The sequence below is a fragment of the Chiloscyllium punctatum genome, chromosome 8 (genome assembly GCF_047496795.1).
Source record: "Chiloscyllium punctatum isolate Juve2018m chromosome 8, sChiPun1.3, whole genome shotgun sequence".
In the NCBI taxonomy this organism is placed as follows: Eukaryota; Metazoa; Chordata; class Chondrichthyes; order Orectolobiformes; family Hemiscylliidae; genus Chiloscyllium; species Chiloscyllium punctatum.
The window spans coordinates 123,119,096-123,146,325 of record NC_092746.1 but is presented as its reverse complement, the minus strand read 5'-3'; the positions used below and the strand labels follow the sequence as shown (position 1 = coordinate 123,146,325).

Here is a 27,230-nt window from a genome sequence, read left to right as displayed (position 1 = left end):
TCCAGGGGCACTGGACACCTTGCAGGATCTTGCTGAAGTGGCCTTTCCACACACACACACTGTATCTTCCCAACACAAATATGGTGCCATGATCCAACAGAGTTGTGTTCAAAATGATCAAGCATTGAGCCAAGGGAGGAACTGTTGCATATGTTGACATGATTGACTCCATTTCAGGTGGCATTTGTCACAAACGCAACCATCCACACATATACAGAGTTAAACACTATAAATTCTTTATTTTTTTAATGGGAAGAGGGCATCGCTGACCAGGCAGCGTTTATTGCCCCATTCCTAATTGCCCAGAGGGTGATTAAGAGTCAACCATATTGCTGTGGGTCTGGAGTCGCATGTAGGTCAGATCGAGTAAGGATGGCAGTTTCCTTCCCTGAAGGACATTAGTGAACCAGATGAGTTTTACTGACAAGCAAGAATGGATTCATGGTCATCATTAGACTCCTAATTCCAGATATTTTTTATTGAATTCAAACGCCGCCATCTGTTATGACGGGATTTGAACCCGGGTCACCAGACATTAGCTGGGTCTCTAGGTTGTCAGTCTAGCAATAATATTACTCGCCAACACCTCCCCATAATTTGGCTGACTTCTCAGATCAGGCTACCTCTTCTATTAGCAGTGTCTAGTTCACATTAGCCCTGATTTTGATTTAACTCACTTGGTGAGAATAGGTCCAAATCTGGGCCCAACAGAGTTATAAAGGTAAAAAAATTATGAGGGCAGTTTAGAAACATGGAAATTAGAGCAGGAGTAGGGCTTTTGCCCGAAACGTTGATTTCACTGCTCGTTGGATGCTGCCTGAATTGCTGTGCTCTTCCAGCACCACTAATCCAGTATTTGGTTTTCAGCATCTGCAGTCATTGTTTTTACATTCAGCCCTTCAAGCCTGCTCCACCATTTATTATGATCATAGATGATCATCCAACTCAACAGCCTGTTCTTGTGTTTCCTCCACATCCTTTGATCCCTTTAGCCCCAAGTATTATATCTAACTCCTCCTTGAAATTGTACAATGTTTTGGCCTCAGCTGCTGTCCATGCTAGCAAATTCTGCAGGTTCACCACTCTCTGGGTGAAGAAATTTCTCCTGGTTTGAGTCTTAAAGGGTTTACCTTGTATCCTTAGACTGTGACCCCTGGGACCACCCTGTTTGCATCTACCTTGTCTGATCCTAGTTTTATCTTCAGGAACTGGTGTATAAGGACACCGAGTTCTTGTTGCACATTCCCACACTTAATTTATAGCCATTTGTATATTAATCAGCCTTCATGTTTTTGCTACCCAAGTTGATAGTCACAATTATCCACATTATGCTTTATCTGCCATGAATTTGCCCACTCACTCAAATTTTTCTAAATCACCTTGAAGCAAGTCTACACCCTCCTCAGAGCTGACCCTCCCACCAGCTTTGTGTTATACTACATAGACAAAGTTATATGTGCTTGGTTTGTATTCCCTTAAGTATAGAATTTAAACAGATGACTTATTTGGAACTCATAATGAAGCAGATGCTTGAAACCTGAAAATGCTGGAAGTATATTATGACAGTGTATGTGGAGAAAGAATTAATTAAGGTAGTTAAGATAGTTTCTCTATATCTACATCATTAAATCCTATCACAATCTATGTCCCCTGCTAGGGAAATCCAAAGTAAAGGGATTTAATCTTAATATTATTTTAATATGATCTTAATTTTAACATTTTAACAAGCCAAACTGCTTAGATGTGATGTCCAAAAGTGATTCTTCACAAAACTCAACATGGAAATCTAGAACTCTCTCTTCCACTTCCCCAAACAACTAGGAGTTGATCAATAATTTCCCAAAACCTATGAATATTTTTGATCAGCAAGACCGTCAATGGATATGGAGCCAGAGCAGGTAGAAGTGGTTATTTCTTCAAACAAGCCATGAACTAATTGAGCGGTGCAACAGACTTGTTGATCTTTGATATTGGAACAAGACCATTTACTCTATGGACTGCTACTTCAGTGCACATAGGGTGCATATTTACTGGCGCAAATAATTCATTTGAACTAAACTACCTGACAGGCAATTGTGGTTCACAGTATTAGCTACCTCAGCTCCTACTTATTTAAGGGAAGAATTTTTCTTACTGTTTAAACAGAAGCACTGACTGCAAATTGCAAACAAATGTGAGCATGCAGCTCCAGAGGATTCTGGCTGACAAGTGAAATCAGTGTAAGGTTACCATTGCCTTCAGCAGATGTTAATCCTGCCACCATTCATTTCACCTTTTGGCTGCTCATTTGTCTCACATCAAGTAAGAGAAAATAATTGGAAACCTTTTTCTTCACAGCCCAGGAGTTGCCTTTAATCTGTATCTGTTAAGGTCTGCTTTAATGAAGAGCAAATGCCCCTTTCAACAGAAATGTTTTATTGAGCATGAGAGTGTGCTCTGCATCTCTGGTGCGTAATTGCCTTATCAAAGCAGAGGTAGAAATTGAATTAGACACAACTTTGCATAATCAGTCTCAGCCAGAATTAAGAGTGAACAGATTAAAAAGAAATCACATGAGAGTAACTGCTTGCTTTCTAAAGGACTTTAAAACAATAAATTTTTTAAAAGTCTAACTATCTTTCATATTACTAGGAGGTCACAAAGCACTTTCAGTGGATTACCTTCATCATGCAATCACTGATGGTATCCAGGTAAACGTGACACTGGTTTTGTGCCTACTTGCAAGTGAATGAAATGGCCAGAGAATCTGATTTTGATAGTATTACTTCACATAGACATCAAGAAAATGCTTTGCATCTCCACGTTATCAAACATCTAAAAGGACAGGTGAGGATAGCTATCCTGATATTTAGGCATTGGCCGATTGAAATGGCATCAAGGAATCAGAAAAACACTGAGCTCACACAAACAAACCTTCAGCGGCTGGATTTGACTGTGTTCTTTGATGAGGTGAAACTGGCTCTGGATGAGGCTAGTGCTGTGAATGCTGTATGTTTGGACCTCCAGAAAGCATTTGATAAGGTGCTAGCATTTGGTTAGCAAATTAGAAATATTTGGAATTGATGACTCTATGGCAGCATGGATTAGAAGTTGCCTATAAGGTAGGAAACCGAGGGGCAATTCTCCGTTTAGAGGTGAGTTGAAGGTGTGTTCCCCTGGGATTGGTGTTCGGACCCTAATATTTTCTTGATTTAAGTAAACAATTTGGCAAAATCTTTAAACTTGCAGATGATACTAAGTGAAGGAGAATAGTGAATCATGACAATGATACTGAACAACTTCACAGGGACATTGACAAGTTAGCCAAATGGGCAGGTACCTAGCAGAGGACTTTCAATGCAGAGAAATGTGAGGTAATGCACTTTGGTAAAAGGAACAATACAGGAGTACAGGAGCAGAAGGACCTCAGGGTTCACTTGCACAGTTCTCTGAAGTTGGCCAAGCAAGTTGAAACGTTTTTTTTATTCACTTGTGGGACATGGGCATCACTGGATGACCAGCATTTATTGCCTGTCCCCAGTTGCCCGGGGAACTTCCTTCTTGAACTGCTGTAGTGCTTGTGTTGTAGGTTGACCCAGAATGCCCTGAGGGAGGGAATTCCGAGATTTTGATCCAGCAACAGAGATGGAACTGCGATATATTTCCAAGTTCGGATGATGAGTGGCTTGGAGAGGAACTTGTAGTTGGTGGTGTTCTGATGTATCTGCTTCCTTTATTCCATTTCCTAGACTGAAAGGGTTGTGGGTTTCAAAGGTTCTACCTAAGGATCTTTTGTAAATTTCTGCAGTGTGTCTTGTAGATCTTGGCAGCAGTGTGTACTGAGTTTTGACAGTGGAGGGAGTGGATTCTTGTGGATGTGGTGCCAAACAAATGGGCTGCTTTTGAGTCAAGCTTCTTGAGTGTTGTTGGAGCTGCGCCCATCCAGGCAAGTGGGGATTATTCCATCACACTCCGGACTTGTGCCATGTGAATAGTGGACAGTCTTTGGGGAGTCGCAGTATTCCTAGCGTTTGACCAGCTTTCTTAGCCACTGTGTTTATGTGGTGAATTCAGTTGAATTTCTGGTTAATGATACCCACAAGGATGTTAATAGTGGGGAATTCAGTACTGTTAACAGCATTGAATATCAGGAGATGACGATTAGATTGTCTTTTATTGGAGGTGGTCATTGCCTGGTATTTGTGTGACGTGAATGTTACTTTCCATTTGTCAGCCCAAACCTGGATATTGTCCAGATTTATTGCATTTGAACATGGACTGCTTCAATATCTTAGGAATTGCAAATCGTGCTGAATATTGTGCAATCATCAGCAAATATCCCAATTTCTGACCTTATGCTGGAGGGAAGGTCATTGATGAAGCAGCTGAAGGTGGTTGGGCCTAGGACACTACCCTGAGGAACTTCTGCAGAGATGTCCTGGAGCTAAGATAACTGATCTTCCAATAACCGCAACCATCTTCCTTTGTACTGGCTATAACCCTAACCACCAGAGAGTTTGCCCCCGACACCCATTAATTCCAGTCTTGCTAAGGTTCCTTGATGTCGCAGTCAGTTGAATGTCACCTTGATGTCAAGGGCTGTCATTCTCACCTTATCCCTGGAATTCAACTCTTTTGTCCATGTTTGAACCAAGGCTGTAATGAGGTCAGGAGCTGCGTGGTCCTGGCAGAACCCAAATTAGGCATTACTAAGTAGGTCATTACTGAGCAAGTGCTGCTTGACATCACTGTTGATGACACATGCCAGCACTTTACTGATGATTGAGAGTAAACTGATGGGACGGTAATTGGCTGAGTTGGATTTGTCCTGCTTTTTCTGCACAGGGCATACCTGGTCAAGTCTATGCCAGTATTGTAACTGTACGTGGAACAGCTCGGCAAGGGGAGTGGCATGTTCTGGACCACAAGTCTTCAGAACTATTGCCAGTATGTTGTCAGGGCCGATGGCCTTTGCACTGTCTACTGCCTCCAACCTTTTTTGATATCACATGAAGTGAATTGAGTTGACTGAAGACTTGAATCTGTGATGCTGGAGACCACTGTAGTGGTCCATTTACACTTCTCGTTGCTGCGAAAAGGCTGCCAACATCATCAAAAACCCCTTCCACCCCAATAACGCTCTTCTACAACCCCTTCCATCAGGCAGAAAATACAGAAGCTTAAACACACGCACCAACAGGTTCAGGAACAGCTTCTTCCCTGCCGTTATTAGACTGATGAATGGACTCTCTAATTTCAAATAATGTTGATCTTGTTAATGTTGATCGGGCTTCGCACACGCCCTGTATGTGTGTAACCTGTATGCCTCACTATGTCCAAGTTTTTTTCACCCTATGATCTGTAGCTCCTTGCTTTCTGTGATCTGCCTGTACTGCTCGCAAACAAACCTGTACTTGGGTGCTCATGACAATAAATCAAATCAAATCATTGGAAGACCCAAGATGGATCGTCCACTTGACATTTCTAGCTGAAGATTATTGTGAGTGCTTCAGCCTTCTTTTTAGCGCTGATGTGCTGGACTGTTTCATCATTGAGGGGGGGATATTTGTGCAGCCTCCTCTTCCAGTGAGTTGTTTAACTGTCCACCATCATTCACGACTGGATGTGGCAGGACTACGGAGCTTAGATCTAATCCATTGGTTGTGGGATCACTTAGCTCGATCTCTTGTAGCTTATACTGTTTGTCATTAAAGTACAGGTCATTCTGTTATAACGCACATTTCGTCAACACAAATTCGCTGTAATGTGATTGATGAATTGGGGATGCTAGTTCCTCAACACGAATTTTTAAAACGTGTATTGGCTGCAACGTGATTACAATGCCAACACTTTACACACTGTTTCTAAAGCGTGATTTTTCTCTAACATGGCATTGCACAAGAATGCTCCTGGCATGCCCTCCTGCACTCTTCATTGAACCAGGGTTGATCCTCTGACTTGATGGTAATGATTGAGTGGGGGATATGCCAAGCAATGAGGTTACAGATTGTATTGGTGTACATTTCTGGTACCGCTGTTAGCCCACAGCACCTCATGGATACCTAGCCTTGAGTTGCTAAACCTGTTTGAAGTCTGTGCATTTAGCACTGTAATAGTGCCACACAACATGATGGAGGTTATTCTCAATGTGAATCGGGACTTTGTTTCCACTAGAAGTTCGCTCTTACTGATCCTGTCATGGACGTATGGATCTGCAGCCGGCAGATTGGTAAGAACGAGATTGAGTATGTTTTTCCCACTTGTTGGATCCCTCACCACTTGCTGCAGGCCCAGTCTAGCAGCTATCTCCCTTGGGACCTGCCCAGCTCGATCAATAGTATTTCTGCCAAGCCACTCTTGATGGTGGACTTTGAAACCCCCCGCCCAGAGTACACTCTGTGTCCTTACCACCCTCAGTGCTCCCTCCAAGTGTTGTTCAACATGGAGGGAGCATTGATCCATCAGCTGAGGGAGGATGGTACATGGGAATCAGCAGGAGAGTTCCTTGCCCATGTTTAACCTTAAGCCATGAGACTTCATGGAGTCTAGACTCAATGTTGAAGACCCCCAGGGCAACTCCCAATTGTATCCCACTGTGCTGCGACCTCTGCTGGGACAGAACAATCCAGGGATAGTGATGGTAGTGTCTGGAACATTATCTGTAAGGTTTGATTCCGTGAGTATGACTATGTCAAGCTCTCCCAATTTTGGTGCTAATCTCCAGATGTTAGTCAGGAGGACTTGCAAGGTTGACTGGGCTGTTTCTGCCATTATCTTTTTTGGTGCCTCGGTCGATGCTAGGTGGCCAATCTGGTTTCATTTCTTTGTTGAGACTTTGTGGTAATTGAGCAACTGAGTGGCTTTCTAGGCCATTTCAGAGGGCAACTGTGAGTCAACCACATTGCTGTGGGTCTGGAGTCCTGTGTAGGCCAGACCAGGTGAAGATAGCAGATTTTGTTCCCTGAAGGACATTACTGAACCAGTTTGGTTTTTCAGCAATTGACAATAGTTTCATGATCATCAGGAGATTTTTTTTTCATTGAATTCAGATTCCACCATCTGTCATAATGGGATTCAAACCTGAGTTCCCAGAACATTATCTGAGTTTTTGGATCAATAATCTAAGAATAAAACCACTAGACCATCGCCTAGGGCTAGACAAGGTAGATGTAGGAAGGATGTTCCTGATGGCAGATGAGTCCAGAACCAGGGGTCACAGTGTATGGATACAGCCTGAACCATTTAGGACTGAGGTGAGGAGAAATTTATTTACCCAGAAAGTGGTGAGCTTGTGGAATTCACGACCACAAAAACAGTTATTGGGCAAAACACTGAATGATTTCAAGTAGTAGTTAGATATAGAACCTAGGGCTAAAGGGATCAAGCTGAGGAGAAAAGAAACAAGAATAGGCTGTTGAGTTGGTTGATCAGCCAAGATCAAAAGGAATGGCAGGACAGGCTTGAGCAGCTGAATAGCCTACTCCTCTGATTTCTCTGCGTTTCTATCAAATCTTGATTCAATGCTGAGTGCAGTTTTGGATGTCCTGCTTTTAAAAAGGTGGAGAGCAGTGCCCCCTATGCATTTTTCCATTGTGACCCCATTTCAAAGCTCGTTAGTTGTGGTGAGTCTTCAGAGACAGCTGTGAAAACAAGAGGTTGGAGTGGGCACATAGTTGTTGTAACTTACTCAGAAGCCCACAGTAGCCATTACAGCTTCAATCCCACAACCCCAAAATCTTAGCTCATTGTCCCATTTGGGTTATTGACCCCCACATTGGAAAGCCTTTCTACAGTGGAACTGGGAAGGTTTAGGAAAATGACACTAAAAAACTCTGGGTAAATGTCAGGAAAGGATTAACAGGCTTGGGCCTCTTCTGTCTAGGGGAAAAATAAGGTTGAGGGGTGACATAACAGAGAATTATGAGAGTTTTACATTTTTGAGAGGTTTTAATTGAGTGGATAGAGAGTGAACATTCCCTTTTGTTGGAAATGGGACATAAATAGAGGTCTTCACTATAAGGTAGTCACCAAGAGATCCCACTGGGAATTCAAATGAAATCTGTCTACTAAAAGAGTGATCAAAATGTGGAACTTGCCAATTCAGGGAGTGATTAAAGTGAGTCATATAGGTGCATTTAAGGGGAAAACATACAAGCTAGGGAGAAGAGATTATATAGTTATGATCAATTTGGATGATTTGATTTGATTTATTATTGCCACATGCACCGAGATAAAGTAAAAAGTATGGTTTTGCGTGCTAACCTGATCAATCATACATTACATAAGTACATAAGGATAATAGAACTGAATGTACAATATAGTTTTACAGCTATAGAGAAGGTGCAGAGAAAGATCAACTAAAATATTTGAGAGATCCATTAATAAATCTGATAACAGTGAGGAAGAAACTGTTCTTAAATCTGTTGGTACGTGTTTTCAGACTTCCAGATGAGAATAAATTAGAGGAAGGTCAAACAGAGCAGAAACACAGGAATGGACTATTTAGGCTGAATGAAGGTCACTGGCACTAAGTTTGCAGACTTACAGGTTGGAGGGCATGTCGTGTTGAGCAAGTAAGGAGGCTACAGAAGACAGGGAGAAAATGAGGACTGCAGATTATGCCTGAAACATGGACTCTTCTGCTCCTTGGATGCTGTCTGACCTGCGGTGCTTTTCCAGCACCACACTTTTTGGCTACAGAAAACAGGCTAGGAGCATGGGCAAAGAAGTGACCGATGGAATACAATGTGGAAAAGGATGAGATTTTGCACTTCAGGAGGAAGACTAGCAGCTTAGACTATTTTCTAAATAGGAAAAGGTTTCAGAAATCTGAGCACAAATGGGTTTTGGAGTACTAACTCAGGATTCTCTTCAGGTTAACATGCATGTGCAGGAACGCATATGCAATATTGGCATTCATTTCAAAAAGGCAAGAATACAAGAACAGAGGTATACTTCTGAGGCTGAATAAGAGTCTGGTCACAAGCCTTTGGATTGTGAGCAGGTTTGGGCCCTGTATCTAAGGAATGCTGTGCTGGTATTGGAGGGGTTCCAGAGGAGATTTATAAGAATGGTCCTGGGGAAGACGGGCTTTTCATATGAAGAGTGATTGAGGACTCTGGGTCTGTACTCAGGGAAGCTGAGAAAGATGAGGGGGGAAATCTCATTAAAACTTACAGAATAATGTGAGGCCTGGATAGAGTGGACATGGAGAAGATGTTTTCACTAGTAGGAGAGACTAGGATCCAAGGCACGGCCTCAGAGTGAATATTTCAAAGACACTTCAAAAGCATGAGTTGAAGGGAGGGAGGAACCTAAAATAATCACTATCACACAGGAAACAATGCTGGCAAAAGATGTTGTAATTAATGTCTGACAAGAATCCAGGACCAGATCACCTACATTGTAGTGTTGGAAGAGAAGTGTCAGCAGAGCTATAGAGGCATTAATTATAATTCTCTAAAAATCCATAAACTCTGGAAGAGTCACAGCAGATTGAGAAATAGCCATTATAACTTTTCTGTTCAAGAAAGGAGGGAAACTGAAGCAGAAAGCTATAGAGCAGTTTGGCTTATATCATCATAGGAAAGTTGCTAGTATTCATTATTAAGGAGGCTGTAGAAGGGTACTTAGAAAAGCATGATGTAATTTTGAAGAGTCATCTTGGATGTGTGATAGGGAAATAGTGTTTAAAATCTAATCTAGGTTAAATTAGATTACTTACAGTGTGGAAGCAGGCCCTTCAGCCCACCAAGTCCACACCAACCCGCTGAAGCCCAACCAACCCAGACCCATTCCCTTACATTTCACCCCTTCACCTAACACTATGGGCAATTTAGCATGGCTGATTCACCTAACCTGCACATTTTTGGACTGTGGGAGGAAACCGAAGCAAACCCACGCAGACACGGGGAGAATGTGCAAACTCCACACAGTCAGTCGCCTGAGGCGGGAATTGAACCTGGGTCTCTGGCGCTGTGAGGCAACAGTGCTAACCACTGTGCCACCGTGCCGCCCACCTTTTGAAAGCTTTTGAGAAAATAACAAGTGGATGAAGGGAAGCCTTTAAATAGGGGAGCACTAGGATTTCTTTATCGAACTTTAGATAGGCCACACTTGGAATATTGTGTACAGTTCTGGTCACCACACAACCAGAAGGATGCGAATGCTTTGGAGAGGGCACAGAAAGGGTTTACCAGGATGATACATGGTAGGAGGGATTTTAGCTATAAAGAAAGGTTGGATAAACTGGGTTTGTTTTCATTGGAACTCAAAAAGTTGAGGAGCGACCTGATAGAAATGTATAAGATTGTGAATGGCATTGATAGAGTGGAAAACGTGAGGCTTTTTCCCAGGCCAGAGGGGTCAATTACTAGGGGACAGAGGTTCAATGTGCAAGAGGGCAAGTTTAAAAGAGATGTACGAGGTAAGATTTCCATACAAAGGGTGGTGCATGCTTGGGATGTGCTGTCAGAGGAGGTGGTAGAAGCAGACACAAAAGCAGCATTCAAGAGGTACCTGAACAAATCTGTGAATGGAAAGGGAATAGAGGGATACAGATCCTATAAGTGAAGACAGTTTTAGTATGGAAAGGCAAAATGTGTCAGTGCAGGCTTGAAGGGATGAAACGCCTATGCCTGTGCTGTATTGTTCTTTGTTTCTTTGATCTTTGTTCCAAAAGATGATTGAAAAGGTGCCACATCAAAGATTACTACACAGGATAAGAGCACATGATGCTGGAGATGACATATTACCATGAATTAAGAATTGTTTCCTGTTACCTACTCAGGAGAATAGAGAGAGGTGATGTGTTTTTTTTGCCCTGCCAAACAGTAGCTAATGATGTTCCAGAAGGGCTAATGCTGAGCCTCAAATGTGTACAACTACATCAATTTCCTGACAAAGAGACCAAATCTATGGTGGTACATTTTCTGATGACACCAAGATATTTAGAAAAATAAGTTAAGAGGAAGCAGGATGTCAGCAAAGCAATCTAGATAGGTTGAGTGGGCAAAAATCTGACAGCTGGAATATAATGTAGAAAATGTGAATGTGAAGAGAAAAGCAGATGCTATTTAAGTGGAGAGAAATTGAAGACGTCCGTGGTACAGAGGGACCTGGGTATTCTGGTACATGACTCACATACGGTTAATGTGAAGGTGGCTCTATACCCTTTGAAATCTAGTAGAATGAGGGAATCATCTTATTGGATTACTATAAGATCCCATGAGAATTTGGAAGGGTAGATACTAGAAGGATAGTTCCCCTTGTGAGGCAGACTAGAACTAGGAGAATCAGATTAAGGATAAGAAGTCTGTAAGTGATTGCTTAGCAGTAAAGAATTTAGACATTGCTAAAAGAAACTAGAATTTGAAGCTTTTAGTCTTGCACTCATCAGAACTATGACACAAGAAACAGACTTGAATAAAGGGATGCCATTTTAGACAGAATTAAAAGAGGATGCTGGTTTGTTGTGCCATCGTTGGCATTTCAGATGCAGCAAAACGGTTAATACTCAACCTTAATTCACAGACTAGGTAGGTACATTCTGAATGGTCAGTGTACTACCATGCAGATACAGCAGAGATTGGTTGTCCCTATGACCTTTTTATATGAAAAAGTGCAATGTATGTACAAATTCCTTTTCCCCACATAAAGCAGCTCTGTGTATTTATATATATATTCCTGATGAAGAGCTTTTGCCCAAAACATCAATTTTCCTGCTCCTTGGATGCTACCTGACCTGCTGTGCTTTTCCAGCACCACTCTGATCTTAACTCTGGTTTCCAGCATCTGCAGTCCTTACTTTTGCCTATTTATATATCAAGGATGCATAAATATATATCACAATGAGCCCAACAGATGATCTTAAACTAGTTCCCAATGTAGTTTAGCATAATCCAGATTATTTACTAAATAATTTCCAATAGCAGAATCAATCCTAGTGGTGGATATAATTTTCTGAGGCTTGCACATGCAGGCTGTTTGTGCACAGTCAGTGTGTTACCATCTGTGAATGGTCACTGGGGTGTTTTGTTTTATATAGCCCCCTAGTCGCTGGGACGTACAGCCTACATACCTAGCACCAGACTGACACCAAAACCCACGTATCACATTATACACATATGTGCAGGTGGCAAAAATCTCTTCTTGACTGCACAGCAGCATCCTATTACTGGATAAATCATAATCATACTGGCTAACTTCATATTCAAATTTCTGAGATGCCTTCCCCTTCCAGGGTGCTCTGAGATAGACTGGGAAAACACTCAGGCCAAACATGGCGGCTATTCACCCTATCATAATTTTAGACAATGTACAACAAATGGTGATTTGATCATCCATGATCATGCAGGATCATTTTGATAGGTAGAGTATGGAATGCACTGCCTGTAAGTGTGGTAGAAGCAGGGTCAATTAAGGCGTTCAAGAGAATGTGGGGTGATTACTTAGATAAAAATAATCTAAATGGATATGGGGGAAAGACAGGAGATTGGCTATAAGTAATGCTCATTTAACGAGATGATGCAGAAATAGAACATAGAACATAGAAAAGTACAGCACAGAACAGGCTCTTTGGCCCATGATGTTTTGCCGAGGGTTAATCCTAATGTAAAATAAAATAACCTAACCCATGCACCCCTCAATTCACTGCTCTCCATGTGCATGTCCAGCAGTAGCTTAAATGTCCCTATTGACTCTGCTTTCACCACCACCGCTGGCAACACATTCCACGCATTCACAACTCTCTGCATAAAGACCTACCTCTGACATCCCCTCTACACCTTCCTCCTAATATTGTAAAACTATGACCCCTTGCACCAGTCAATCCTGCCCTGGGGAAAAGACTCTGGCTATTGACTCTATCCATTCCTCTCACAATCTTGTATACCTCGATCAGGTCACCTCTCTTCCTCCTCCTCTCCAGAGAGAAAAGTCCGAGCTTAGTCAACCTCTCTTCATAAGGCAAGCCCTCCAGTCCAGGCAGCATCCTGGTAAACCTTCTTTGCACCCTCTCCAAAGCCTCTGTATCTTTCCTATAGTAGGGCGACCAGAACTGGACACAAGTGTGGTCTCACCAGGGACTTGTAGAGCTGGAGCAAAACCTCGCAGCTCTTAAACTCGATCCCCCTGTTAATGAAAGCCAAAACACCATATGCTTTCTTAACAAACCCTATCCACTTGGGTGGCAGCTTTGAGGGATCTATGTACATGCATACCAATATCCCTCTGTTCCTCCACACTGCCAAGAATCCTGTCTTTAATCCTATATTCAGCATTCGAGTTTGACCTTCCATAATGTATCACTTCGCATTTATCCAGGTTGACCTCCATCTGCCATTTCTCAGCCCAGCTCTGCATCCTGTCTATGTTGCACTGTAGCCTGCAATAGCCCTCGATACTATCGACGGCAAGTCTCCCTCTATCCCATACTTTCTGACTTTATGAATGAGCCTATCATGGGGAACCCTATCAAATGCCTTGCTGAAGTTCACATACACCACATCCACTGCTCGACCTTTGTCGACCTGTCTTGTCACCTCCTCAAAGAACTCAATAAGGTTTGTGAGGCATGACCTGCCCCTCACAAAGCCATGCTGACTGCCTTTAATCAAGCTATGCTTTGCCAAATAGTCATAAATCTTATCCCTCAGAATTCTTTCCAAAACTTTGCTGACCACAGATGTAAGACTGACTGGTCTCTAATTACCCTTCTTGAAAAGAGGAACAATATTTGCCTCCTTCCAATCCTCCAGTACGATTCCGTGGAGAGTGAGGAGGCAAAGATCTTTGTCAGCAGCTTGGCAACTTCCTTTCTCACTTCCCGGAGCAGCTCAGGATAAATCTGGTAAACGATGAGCTGAATGGTCTCCTTCTGCACCATAACATTCGTGTGATACGTCTTCCCTCAGCAACAAAGATGGTATCAAGGGTGGGGCCTGGAGTTGATCCCATGAGAACATCATCTATTTGGTTGCACATGGTGATAGTGAAACCGAACTTAACTGCATGAGTTGCACAGTTCAAGTTTGGAGAACACAGATTCAGACACCATTGATCCATCTATTTTGTCATGATATATACCATTTAAAGAGACCTTTGTATGTCTCTATGAGTAAGCAAGTTGGCAATGTTGAAAGATGACATGGATATTCTAATGCCCTCAATATGTCACTCTCGTATAAAGGAATTCTCAATAGTATATAACTTTTATTTCTCTTGGGTATGTGGTAAGCCATGAGATTGATTCCTATGATATCTCTCCACAGGTTACCATCCTTACACAAGTCCAATTTGCACCTATTTAGCTTGCTATTGAGTGTGGCTATTTGGTCATGTGTATTGGCAGGTTCTATAGATATCAACTTGGACCATCATTGAGCACAGCATCCATTTTATTGCTGTAGTCATGTTTGAGTCTAACAATTCCAGTCACTTTGTCAGGTTTACATAGGTGTGTATCAGGGTTTGTCTTAAGATCACTCAACACTACCAGCCATTCATATTGTGGATGGAAATCTGTCAAGTCATTAGGTGTTTCACAATATGCATGTGCTCGATCTGCCAGGCTTGCCTTCAGGTTAAACATCCTTGTTCGACAGTAGTTTGTGATTAGATAAACTGGTAATGAAGGAATTCAATCTCAGCGAATACCTCTTCCCATTTACGATAGTGAGAGGGCACCAAAGTTGAACCCATGTGCATGAACAAATTCCTCATTTTCAGAGAGAATTTGCTGAGAGCAAGTTATCATGTATTTAGTGTTATCCTTAATTGCACTACCAAATTGTTTCTGTTGAAGTAAGTTTATAGTGAAAGTGTGTTTCAGGTGAATATTGTTCATGGTGTGGTTGTCTAGAGGGGACTCCTTTTTAAGATTGAGGGGAGGAGATTCTTTTTCCTTCAAGGGATCATTAAACTGTGGAATTCTATTCCCTCGAAAGCAGTGAGGCTAAATCATTAAATTTAGTGAAGGCTGATGTTAAATCTAGTTTTCAAGGGATTCTGGTATTATGGGATGGGAGACAGGAGTATAGAGTTAAAACCAAATCAGTTCATGATCTTATTGAGTGTTGGAACAGGTTCAAAGGGCAAAATGGCCTACTCCTGTACCTAATTCTCATAAATGTTGAACTGCAAATGCTGGAATTCTGAAACAAACACAGTGTTGGAAATTACCTTTCATTGGTCTTGGAAGGAGTGACGTGTGAATTTACTGCAAAAATGCCTAAACAGTGAGGGTCAAGATATGAGGAGAGATTAAGCAAACTACAGCTTCCTGGAATTTAGACTGTTAAAGGATGATTTGATTGAACTTTTAAGATATCTAAAGGAATCGATGGATTAGATATAGAGAAACTATTTCCATTTGAGGAAACTTGGATGAGGAGGCAGTCTACAATTAGAGCCAGATCTTTTAAGAATGAAGTTAGGAAAAACCCTTCACACAAAGGGTGGTAGAAGTTTGGAACTCTCTGCCACAAATAGTGATTCCTGCTGGATAAATTGTTAATTTTAAAGCTAAGATTGATAGAGTTTTGTTGACTAAAGGTATGGCATGATATGGGGCAAAGGTAGGTAAATGGAGTTAGATTACAAACAGCCACCATGCTGAAGGAGCTAAATGGCCGACTCCTCTTTCCTGTGTTTGGCATCTGTTAAGGTGCCCTTCGTGAGATGTCAATGCCAGGGCATTTTAAAGTGCATAGAATTTAAAGAGTATTTTGACAATGGAAGTAATATTTGTCATAAAAGGTGGAAGACAACTTTGTATTTTGTGTTAATTTACCAGTTATAAATATATGAATGCCTTTTAAATATGATTAGTCTTGTTTAAGGGAACCTAAAGCAACTCTGTGGATTTAAATTCCTTATGGGTAGCTCTTGAATGAGTTAATAGTTTAAGAGGAAAGCTGCTTGTAAAGTGAGCAAGAATAAAAGGCCATGGATTTGAAGTGATCTGCTAAAGAAGTGAAAAGAGGAAAGCTATTTTCACTCTGAGTGCACTGCTTGGAAATGAGGTGGAGGCAGGTTCGATTGAGGTGTTCAAGAGAGCATTGGATGATTATTTGGATTGAAATAATGTGTAGGAGAATGGGCAGAAAGCAGAGGATTGGCACTAAGTAACGATGCTCATTTAATAAACTGATACAAGCTTGGTGGGTCAAATAGCCTCCTGCACCTTCACATTTCTGTAATTTTGTGATCTATTCGTACATACTTCATATCCTATAGTCAGTGATTCTAGCAGGCTCAAACGTTTCCCTGTTGGTTGTTCTGTGTGAATCCAATCAAGCTCCTCTTTTGCGTATTTAAGTGTTGAAATTGTTGATTGTGGTTTTGTGGATAAGAATTGTATTGTCATTGGGAACCTTGTCTTTGAAAAACATTGTGCGCTGAACAGTAGGACATTGAAAGAAAATGCTGATAATTTCTGTTGTTTGAACAGCTGGAAGGCTCATTTTCTATCACCAGTGAGCAAGATTAATGGTTTAATATTGTGATTCACTAGTTACACAAGGTGGTACGAGAAGAAAAAAACACTGAATTTATTTTTACAGGACTTTGTATTTCAGAACAGACAAGACAAACAAATTTCTTTATTAGAAATGCTTCATAAGATAGGGAGTAGTAAGATTAGGGATACAGATGCCTTGCTGCCTTTGGGGATACGTGAAAACTGGTGTTTGTCTAAAGTTTGTGAGAAGATTTGTAGCTCAGGTGCTCGTTGTTGTGGTTCTGTTTGCCGAGCTGGGAATTTGTGTTGCAGACGTTTCGTCCCCTGTCTAGGTGACATCCTCAGTGCTTGGGAGCCTCCTGTGAAGCGCTTCTGTGATGTTTCCTCCGGCATTTATAGTGATTTGTACCTGCCGCTTCCGGTTGTCAGTTCCAGCTGTCCGCTGCAGTGGCCGGTATATTGGGTCCAGGTCGATGTGTTTGTTGATGGAGTCTGTGGATGAATGCCATGCCTCTAGGAGTTCCCTGGCTGTTCTCTGTTTGGGTCCTATAATAGTAGTGTTGTCCCAGTTGAATTCCTGTTGCTTGTCATCTGCGTGTGTAGCTACTAAGGATAGCTGGTCGTGTCGTTTCGTGGCTAGTTGGTGTTCATGGATGCGGATCGTTAACTGTCTTCCTGTTTGTCCGATGTAGTGTTTTGTGCAGTCCTTGCATGGGATTTTGTACACTACATTGGTTTTGCTCATGCTGGGTATTGGGTCCTTCGTTCTGGTGAGTTGTTGTCTGAGAGTGGCTGTTGGTTTGTGTGTTGTTATGAGTCCTAGTGGTTGCAGTAGTCTGGCTGTCAATTCGGAAATGCTCCTGATGTATGGTAGTGTGGCTAGTCCTTTGGGTTGCGGTATGTCCTCATTCCGTTGTCTTTCCCTTAGGCATCTGTTGATGAAATTGCGGGGGTATCCGTTTTTGGCGAATACATTGTATAGGTGTTCCTCTTCCTCTTTTTGCAGTTCTGGTGTACTGCAGTGTGTTGTGGCCCTTTTGAATAGTGTCTTGATGCAACTTGATGCAACCACCCCAACACACACAAAAGAAGTTGCATCAAGACACTATTCAAAAGGGCCACAACACACTGCAGCACACCAGAACTGCAAAAAGAGGAAGAGGAAGAGGAAGAGGAACACCTATACAAGGTATTCGCCAAAAACAGATACCCTCGCAATTTCATCAATAGATGCCGAAGGGGGAGACAACGGAACGAGGACATACTGCAACCCAAAGGACTAGCTACACTACCAAACATCAGGAGCATTTCCAAACTGACAGCCAGACTACTGTGACCACTAGGACTCATAACAGCACACAAACCAACAGCCACGCTCAGACAACAACTCACCAGAACGAAGGACCCGATACCCAACATGAGCTAAACCAATGTAGTGTACAAAATCCCATGCAAGGACTGCACAAAACACTACATCGGACAAACAGGAAGACAGCTAACGATCCGTATCCATGAACACCAACTAGCCACGAAACGACATGACCAGCTATCCTTAGTAGCTACACACACAGATGACAAGCAACATGAATTCGACTGGGACAACACTTCTATTATAGGACAAGCTAAACAGAGAACAGCCAGGGAATTCCTAGAGGCATGGCGCTCATCCACAGATTCAATCAATAAAGCACATCGACCTGAACTCAATATACTGACCACTACAATGGACAGCTGGAACTGACAACCAGAAGTGGCAGATTCAAACCACTATAAATGCCAGAGGAAATATCACAGAAGCGCTTCACAGGAGGCTCCCAAGCACTGAGGATGTCACCTAGACAGGGAACGAAATGTCTGCAACACAAATTCCCAGCTCGGCGAACAGAACCACAACAGTGTTTGTCTAAAGTAGACCATTTAAGAGTTCAAGTAATGTATTATCTATGTGATTCACAATGTATGACTATCTGATGAATCCTCTTTTGAGTTAGTGTGCTACCTCAGAATCTTTTGTGGGATAGACTTTCCCCAATGTTGGCTCAGTAAATGATCATTACCCTGTATCTTGAGGCTCTTCTGTAAAATAATTACCGCAACATGAATGACTCTATGGGCTGAGATGTGGAGAACTGAGATATGGTGGGCGGCACGGTGGCACAGTGGTTAGCACTGCTGTCTCACAGCGCTAGAGACCCGGGTTCAATTCCCGCCTCAGGCGACATACTGTGTGGAGTTTGCACGTTCTCCCCGTGTCCGCGTGGGTTTCCTCCGGGTGCTCTGGTTTCCTCTCACAGTCCAAAGATGTGCAGGTCAGGTGAATTGACCATGCTAAATTGCCCGTAGTGTTAGGTAAGGGGTAAATGTAGGGGTATGGGTGGGTTGAGCTTCGGCGGGTCGGTGTGGACTTGTTGGGCCGAAGGGCCTGTTTCCACACTGTAATGTAATCTAATCTAGTCACTGTAATGTAATCTAGACTGCCAATGACAAGGGGCCTGGCAGTTCCCAACATGGTCCCGGTTCCAGGCCATTTTAAAGGAGCCTGGTTCTGGGACAAGACATATATCTACCCATAAACAGTGAGGAGCCAAGTGAGGGTAGAGAAAGGTATTAGGTTTACAGAATAGAACAATCTAGATGAATGGCTTTTCATTCTGTAGATTGTCACTTTGCTACAATGGAGAGACTTAAGTGTTCCATTGATCCCAAGGGTGATGCTGTCAGGCATTCCCAACTCCTGGCAGGGCCAAGACCTCAGCAATGATCCAGTCAGAAGGTATCCGCGTGATATTGATGGCGGATCTACAGCTAAATAAAATTAGAAGGCACAAAGGCTATACAAATACGACATATAGGGCAGGAATTTTGTTTTGGGTCAAAAGGCGAACTCCTATTCCTAGGTCCTGTGTCATCAGGAAGCAACTTCTCCACATTTCCCCAATTGAATTCCTTCATTATCTTAAGGACAACTAAATAGGAGACATTATCTATTTCCTGAAAAGTATAACCTCACGTGTTTTCCTCCTCACTCAGTAAACACTAACAATAATCTATTAGAGAAACAATAGTTACATGTTTGAGCTCCATAATTGAGTGGATGGAGGAGACTGCATCATGCAGGTCCTGGAGAAACTGATCTGTTTCATTGTTCAGGCTGTAGCAGAGGCTGCTGTAAATCCGTGGAATTAGTTCTATAAGAATCTGTAATTGTAACTGTATCTCTGGCCTGTTTTTAATTTATGCTGAGAAGTATTATTGATCAGGAACATGTGTGTCCATTTCATTACCAGCCTGGTGCCTGCTAAGTGCCTCCACCAGCAAAAATTATATTTTTAATTTATCCAGTGGTTAAAGTCCTGAGCAGAATCCATCTAGAAATCTGGACATGTTCTTTTTGTTTGCAGAGCACAGGGCACTGCATACTAATGTTCTATTTTTATACTTTTGGGGAAGTTTGGGTATGACTTGAGGTAATCTGTAAATCCACATGAAGTGCCAGCTGGGATTAGAATGAGGTAGAGAGTTTAGTTAACTTCATAAGCAATAATAATATAAATCATTTAAGATGCATTTTCACTTAATCAAGTGAAGAAAGTAGTCAGGTTAAAAGTTAGTTAAACTGCATAAGTCTGATCAAATGCTGACGCAGCAGACAGAATTTCTATGAAAATGCAACATGGTTGAAACAGCATTAACCCTGAGACCTTATTTGAAAATGGAATGTGAGGATGATCCCAGAGAAGGACAAAGAATAGGGTTTAGTCAGGGGTGGGAATTCAGTACAGGCTTCAGAGAGGAGGCAGGTTGGCACCTGGCAAGATAGGGAGTAGTAAGATTAGGGATAACAGATGCCTTGCTGCCTTTGAGGATACAGGAAAAACAGTGTTTGTCTAAAGTAGACCATTTAGGAGTTCAAGTAATGTATTATCTACGTGATTCACAATATATGACTATCTGATGAATCCTCTTTTGAGTTAGTGTGCTACCTCAGAATCTTTTGTGGGATAGACTTTCCCCAATGTTGGCTCAGTAAATGATCATTACCCTGTATCTTGAGGCTCTTCTGTAAAATAATTACCGCAACATAAATACTTTTCACTTGCAGCAAACATATGTGAGCCACCCTATGAGCTCAGTTGATCATTTTAAATCCGTTTTTCATGTAATTATTAGCCCACTTGGGATTGTTCGCTTCAGTTGGTGTTGTACAATTGCAGAATCCCATCTAATGTTAGACGTTGTTTTGCATTTTGTAAGACAAGCTGGTTGCGTATCACGCTGGAAAAGCACAGCCGGTCAGGCAGCATCTGAAGAGCAGGGGAATCGACATTTTGGGCATAAACCCTTCATCAGGAAGGGCTTGACTCTGATCTCCTTCATCTGCAGTGCTGACCTTCTCCAAGCTGTATGACTATGGTCAGTATCCCATTGTGAGCAGTCAAAGGGACATGCTATTTAATGTGATCCATTACTTTGACCTGTTTAGTTGGTGTTACATTAATACTGAAATTCGTACCACATTTCTGCATCCTATGCTTATAGGTCATCTGTTTGACTTGACGATAGATTGAAAAATTCCAGTTTTGAACATGGTTTTCTAGGATTTTCTGTAATGTTTGGATCTATTTTGGAATGTATTCAATAAATCCAATCTGCTTTCCAGAAAGTCGTCATCAAAGTCATTGCTAATCACTTCATATCCTGGAATTTTCTTTTAAATTGGCTGATATAATTTGCAATATTCTCTCTGGCCCGTCTCAATTTAATCTAACCTTTTACTTTATTCAGCAGGGTTTGAATGATGTTATACTGAGTAGTATTTGATTACAAGATTATAAGATAGTTGTGCAGACAAAATAAAATATCATGTGTATATGTATTATACCCTTAGAATTTTCTACATATATCATAACTGGCAAGAAATATTTGCCCCTTCTTCTTTATACACATTGTAAATAAATTTAAATGAATTGATTTTCTATAGGACCTTTCAGAATTTTTCCATCCAGTTCAGTCATTTTTTTTAAAGTATTGTTTGTTATAATGTAGGAATTGTAGCAGTCAAGGTCCCATAAACAGTAATTAGATAACAATTATATCATCTGTTTTAATGGTTTTGGTTGAGAGATGATTATTGCCCAAGACACCAGGAAGAACCTTGTTCCCATCTTTTTTAAATAAGGCCACAAGATCTTTCTTATTCACTGTAGACCCTCACAGAGGTGAAAGTACAATTTTCTGCCATTTATACCTATGGTTTATGCAATATGCAATTTGCCTTACTCCTGAACCATCTTGCATGCTCTGTCACTGCAGGAGTACCTCTGGGAGGTATCCTAGACACAAGCCACTGACAGCTCGAACAATGACCTTCCCAGGGAGCTAAGGTGAACAATGCCAGCTGCCGAATTCACAAAATGACATGAAGTTCCAGTCATTGTATGATTTGGCAAGGCTAAATCAATGATTCTTATTCAAGTAAACAACTTTATTATTGAAAAAAAGACATTTTTTCTCAGCCTCGTGAGGACATTTCACAAGAATACCAATCGCTGAGAGAACCGACATTTCTAGTGCATGAGAGGAGATTGTGGATTGGTTGGCAAGTGGATTCTGGGATAAGCAATATCATGGAGAATGCTGTCAATATGCTGATTGACAGTTAACTGCCAGGCTGTTTTCAATTTGAACATGTACTGCACCTGCTTCAACTCAGCACAATAGGTTACAGCCATTCACTGGTTCATTTCTTAGAGCAATGCCCTGACCCATTAGTGTCAATCTGTCTGCATTAATGGAAGAATCTGAAGGTGTAAGTGAGACAATTACATAGTATTGCAGTGCATGGAGTCATTGTTGACGGTCAACAAAGTGGGTCCACCACTAACATACAATGTCAGCAGTGTGTACCATCTAAAAACTATGCTACGCTATCTCAGGAAGGCTCTTTTAACAACACCTTTCCAAACCCATGCTGTCTGCATCTAGAGGCACAAGGACAGCTGTCACAAAGCTAGTCCTTTTTTTTTGCTAAAAGCTGTTCTTTGGCTCATGGAGCCTCTCTCCTTGATTTGTTTCAGAGGGGCATAAACCAGGCTGGGCTCCAATCAGTCTGGTTTGGTACAGAGATGAAAAGGATTTTGAGAGGTCTTCTGTTTACATATAAACAAATGAGACTTCAGGCCAAAGTAGTTATGCTTTAGCAGTGACCTGTATAAAGAGAGGAGTGTGGTCAGCTCTTTAGCTAGCTGAGCTGGGCAGTTTTTAGTTCACTGTTGAACTGGGAAGTTCAACAGGGAGCTGTGTGGAAACTCTCTCTCTTTTCTGCCCTTCCACTTCAACCTGTAAACATGTGTTCCATCTATACTGGATTTTAAAGGAAGTTTGCTTATTCGGACTGTTGTGTGTATTCGGAACAGCATAATTAAGCTGGATAGGTTGAGTTCTATAGGGTTCTTTATTCTGTTCTTTGTGTTTCATTGTGTACTTTTGTGAATATATTTTTGTCTGTTTTAAAATCTTGTAATCAACCTAGCTAACTTACTCCGGGTAATTTTCAATGTACACTTACCGAAATAAATTGCAAAGTTAGGTTTAGGGCTGCCTGATTAACAATGTTTTGAATGGTCTGGCCTCGTCCATAATAGACTGGGGACTCTTTGCAGGATTTTAAACAACGAGTTGTAGGTGCTAGGGTCTTTATTCCAAGTGTTGGTTTGGTTCGGTAGACAAAGTTTGAGATAGTAATGCCTCTTTCAGTCACCAAAAGTTGTCTGGATGTAGATGCAGTAACTTGGGAAGTTTTGTAAAAAGTAAATAAGAACAAGTTGCAAGAATTAGCAGAGATGCTGGAATTGGAACTGCCTGCTTCTGTGAGGAAAGGACAGATAATTACAGCAGTATGGTAAAAACAATGACTGCAGATGCTGGAAACCAGATTCTGGATTAGTGGTGCTGGAAGAGCACAGCAGTTCAGGTAGCATCCAAGTAGCTTCGAAAATGACGTTTCGGGCAAAAGCCCTTCATCAGGAATAAAGGCAGTGAGCCTGAAGCGTGGAGAGATAAGCTAGAGGAGGGTGGGGGTGGGGAGAAAGTAGCATAGAGTACAATGGGTGAGTGGGGGAGGGGATGAAGGTGATAGGTCAAGGAGGAGAGGGTGGAGTGGATAGGTGGAAAAGGAGATAGGCAGTTAGGACAAGTCCGGACAAGTCATGGGGACAGTTACTGAGCTGGAAGTTTAGAACTAGGGTGAGGTGGGGGAAGGGGAAATGAGGAAACTGTTGAAGTCCACATTGATGCCCTGGGGTTGAAGTGTGTTTCACGACATGGTTGAAGAGCTTCAGGGCAGAGGAAATGACCTGGGAGTTGCAGTGGGAGAGGTACGAACTCATGTGGAAGAGCAGAGAGTTAATGCAGCAAGGTTAGCAGCTGAAGTGGCTGATTATAATGAGCTGGTCCATAAAACTCGGTTTGGCTTACAGAATGAATTTCAGTCCATGAGGGATAGAAACAGGAAGCGGATGAGAAATCACAAATTTGCAATTTTGCAATTGGGGATAAGGTATTGATGTTACTTCTAGCAACAGGTGAGCCTTTAAAAGCAAGGTTTAGTGGACCTTATCAAATTGAAAAGAAACTGAGTGGAGTGAACTACTTGATAAGGACTCCAGACAGGAAGAAATCTCACAGAGTGTGTCATGTGAATATGTTTTTAAGGTATTTTGTTCGGGAAGGAAAGCAAGAGGAGAAGGTGTTAATGATTACAGTACAGAAGGAAGAACCAAGTTCAGAGGATTCTGCACTGGCCATTCCTCAAATCAAATTGGACAAGGAGGAAGTTGTCAAAAATTGGGATAAATTATTGAGTTACCTTCCACAAGAAAATCAAAATGACCTTAAAGAGTTATTACTATCACATGGGGAGATATGCAGAAATAAGCTGGGAAGTATCAACCTAATTGTGCATGCTGTAGGTATAGGAGATGCTATTCCGATTAAGCAACATCCTTATCGGCAAAACCCTCTAAAGCTGGCACAGGTTCAGAAGGAGATAGAGCGCATGATCCAAGAAAGCATAATCAAAGTGGAGTTCCAGTGAGTGGAGCTCACCCATAGTCATGGTGCCAAAGCCAGATGGTACCCAATGGTTATGGGTGGATTATTGCAAAGTTAACACCGTTACAAAGACTGATGCATATCCAATTCCACAATTGGAGGACTGTGTCAAAAAAATGGGGCAAGCAACTTAGAATTGCAAGTTGGTCTTGCTCAGAGGCTACTGGCAAGTACCTCTCTCAGAGAGAGCAAAGGCAATTTTGGCTTTCATAACGCCAAATGGACTATATCAGTTCAAGGTCATGTCATTTGGTATGAAAAACGCTCCAGCCAAATTTTAGAGACTGGAGTCAAGAGTGTGGTGCTGGAAAAGCACAGCAGGTCAGGCAGCATCCTCGGAGCAGGAAAATTGACATTTCAGGCAAAAGTCCTTCATCAGGAATGAGGCTGGGAGCCTCAGGGGTGCAGAGATAAATGGGAAAGAGGGGGGTGGGGGGGTGGGGGGGGGGGGAGGTAGAGTGCAATAGGTGGATGGAGGTGGGGGCAAAGGTAATAGGTCAGAGGGGAGTGTGGAGCAGATAGATGGGAAGGAAGATGGACAGGTGGGACCGGTCACATAGAACATTACAGCGCAGTAGAGGCCCTTCGGTGCTCGATGTTGCGCCGACCAGTCATACCAATCTGAAGCCCATCTAACCTACACTATTCCATGTACGTCCATATGCTTGTCCAATGGCGACTTAAATGCCCTTAAAGTTGATGAATCTACTACCATTGCAGGCAAAGCATTCCGTACCCTTACTACTCTCTGAGTAAAGCAACTACCCCTGACATCTGTCCTATTTCTATCACCCCTCAATTCAAAGCTATGCCCCCTCGTGCTCGCCATCACCATACTTGGAAAAAGGCTCTCCCTGTACAACCTATCTAACCCTCTGATTATCTTATATGTCTCTATTAAGTCACCTCTCAACCTTCTTCTCTCCAATGAAAACAGCCTCAAATCCCTCAGCCTTTCCTCAAAAGACCTCCCCTGCATACCAGGCCAACACCCTATTAAACCTGCTCTGCACTCTTTCCAAAGCTCCCTCATCCTCCTTATAATGCAGTGACCAGAACTGTACACAATGCTCCAAGTGCGGCCGCACCAGAGTTTTGTACAGCTGGAGCATAACCTCATGGTTCCAGAACGCGATCCCTCTATTAATAAAAGCTAAAACACTGTATGCCTTCTTAACGGCCCTGTCAACCTGAGTGGCAAATTTCAAGGATCTGTATATCTGGACACCGAGATCTCTCTGCTCATCTATACTACCAAGAATTTTACCATTAGCCCGGTACTTTGCATACTTTGCATTAGCCCAGATACTTTGCATGACTAATAAGGTCATTGCCAATTACCGAACTGTGTAGTGAATATTGATGACCTGGTGATTTTTAGTCACTGATAGAAGGAACATTTCAAAGTCTGTGAGAAGATTTGTAGCTCGGGTGCTGGTTGTTGTGGTTCTGTTCGCTGAGCTGGGAATTTGTGTTGCAGACGTTTCGTCCCCTGTCTAGGTGACATCCTCAGAGCTTGGGAGCCTCCTGTGAAGCGCTTCTGTGAAGTTTCCTCCACCATCTGTAGTGGTTTGTCTCTGCCGCTTCCGGTTGTCAGTTCCAGCTGTCCGTTGCAGTGGTCAGTGTATTGGGTCCAGGTCGATTTGTTTGTTGATTGAATCTGTGGATGAGTGCCATTCCTCTAGGAATTCCCTGGCTGTTCTTTGTTTGGCTTGTCCTATAATAGTAGCGTTGTCCCAGTCAAACACATGTTGCTTATCATCCGAGTGTGTGGCTACTAAGGATAGCTGGTCGTGTCATTTCGTGGCTAGTTGGTGTTCATGGATACGGATTGTTAGCTATCGTTAGGGAAAGACAACGGAATGAGGACATGACGCAACCCAAAGGACTAGCCACGTTACCATACATCAAGAACATTTCTGAACGGACAGCCAGACTACTGCGACCACAAGGACTCATAACAGCACGCATACCAACAGGCACTCTCAAACAACAACTCACGAGGACGAAGGACCCGATACCCAGCATGAGCAAAACCAATGTAGTGTACAAAATCCCATGCAAGGACTGCACAAAACACTACATAGGACAAACAGGAAGACAGCTAACGATCAGCATCCATGAACACCAACTAGCCACGAAACGACACGATCAGCTATCCTTAGTAGCCACACATGCAGATGACAAGCAACATAAATTCGACTGGGACAACACTACTATTATAGGACAAGCCAAACAGAGAACAGCCAGGGAATTCCTAGAGGCATGGCACTCATCCACAGATTCAATCAATAAGCACATCCACCTGGACCCAATATACCAACCACTGCAACAGACAGCTGGAACTGACAACCGGAAGCGGCAGAGAGAAACCACTATAAATGCCGGAGGAAACATCACAGAAGCGCTTCACAGGAGGCTCCCAAGCACTGAGGATGTCCCCAAGACAGGGGACGAAACGTCTGCAACACAAATTCCCAGCTTGGCGAACAGAACCACAACAAGGAACATTTATAGCATTTATCAGATTTGTTCAATCAACTTTGGAAGGCAGGCGAGGGGATAGAAAGACCCATCAGGTATTTTTCCAGGAAGTTGAACATTCACAGAAATATTCAAGTGGAAAAAAGAGACTTTAACCTTGGTGTTGGCATTACAACATTTCAGTGTTTATATTACC

The 27,230-nt window shown here is 42.3% G+C and overlaps 1 protein-coding gene across 8 annotated transcripts in view; it reads left to right on the top strand.

Moving 5' to 3' along the window:
* arhgap39 (Rho GTPase activating protein 39) overlaps positions 1–27,230 on the top strand; it is a 556,622-nt gene that overhangs the window by 445,074 nt on the left and 84,318 nt on the right. The window lies entirely within an intron of this gene.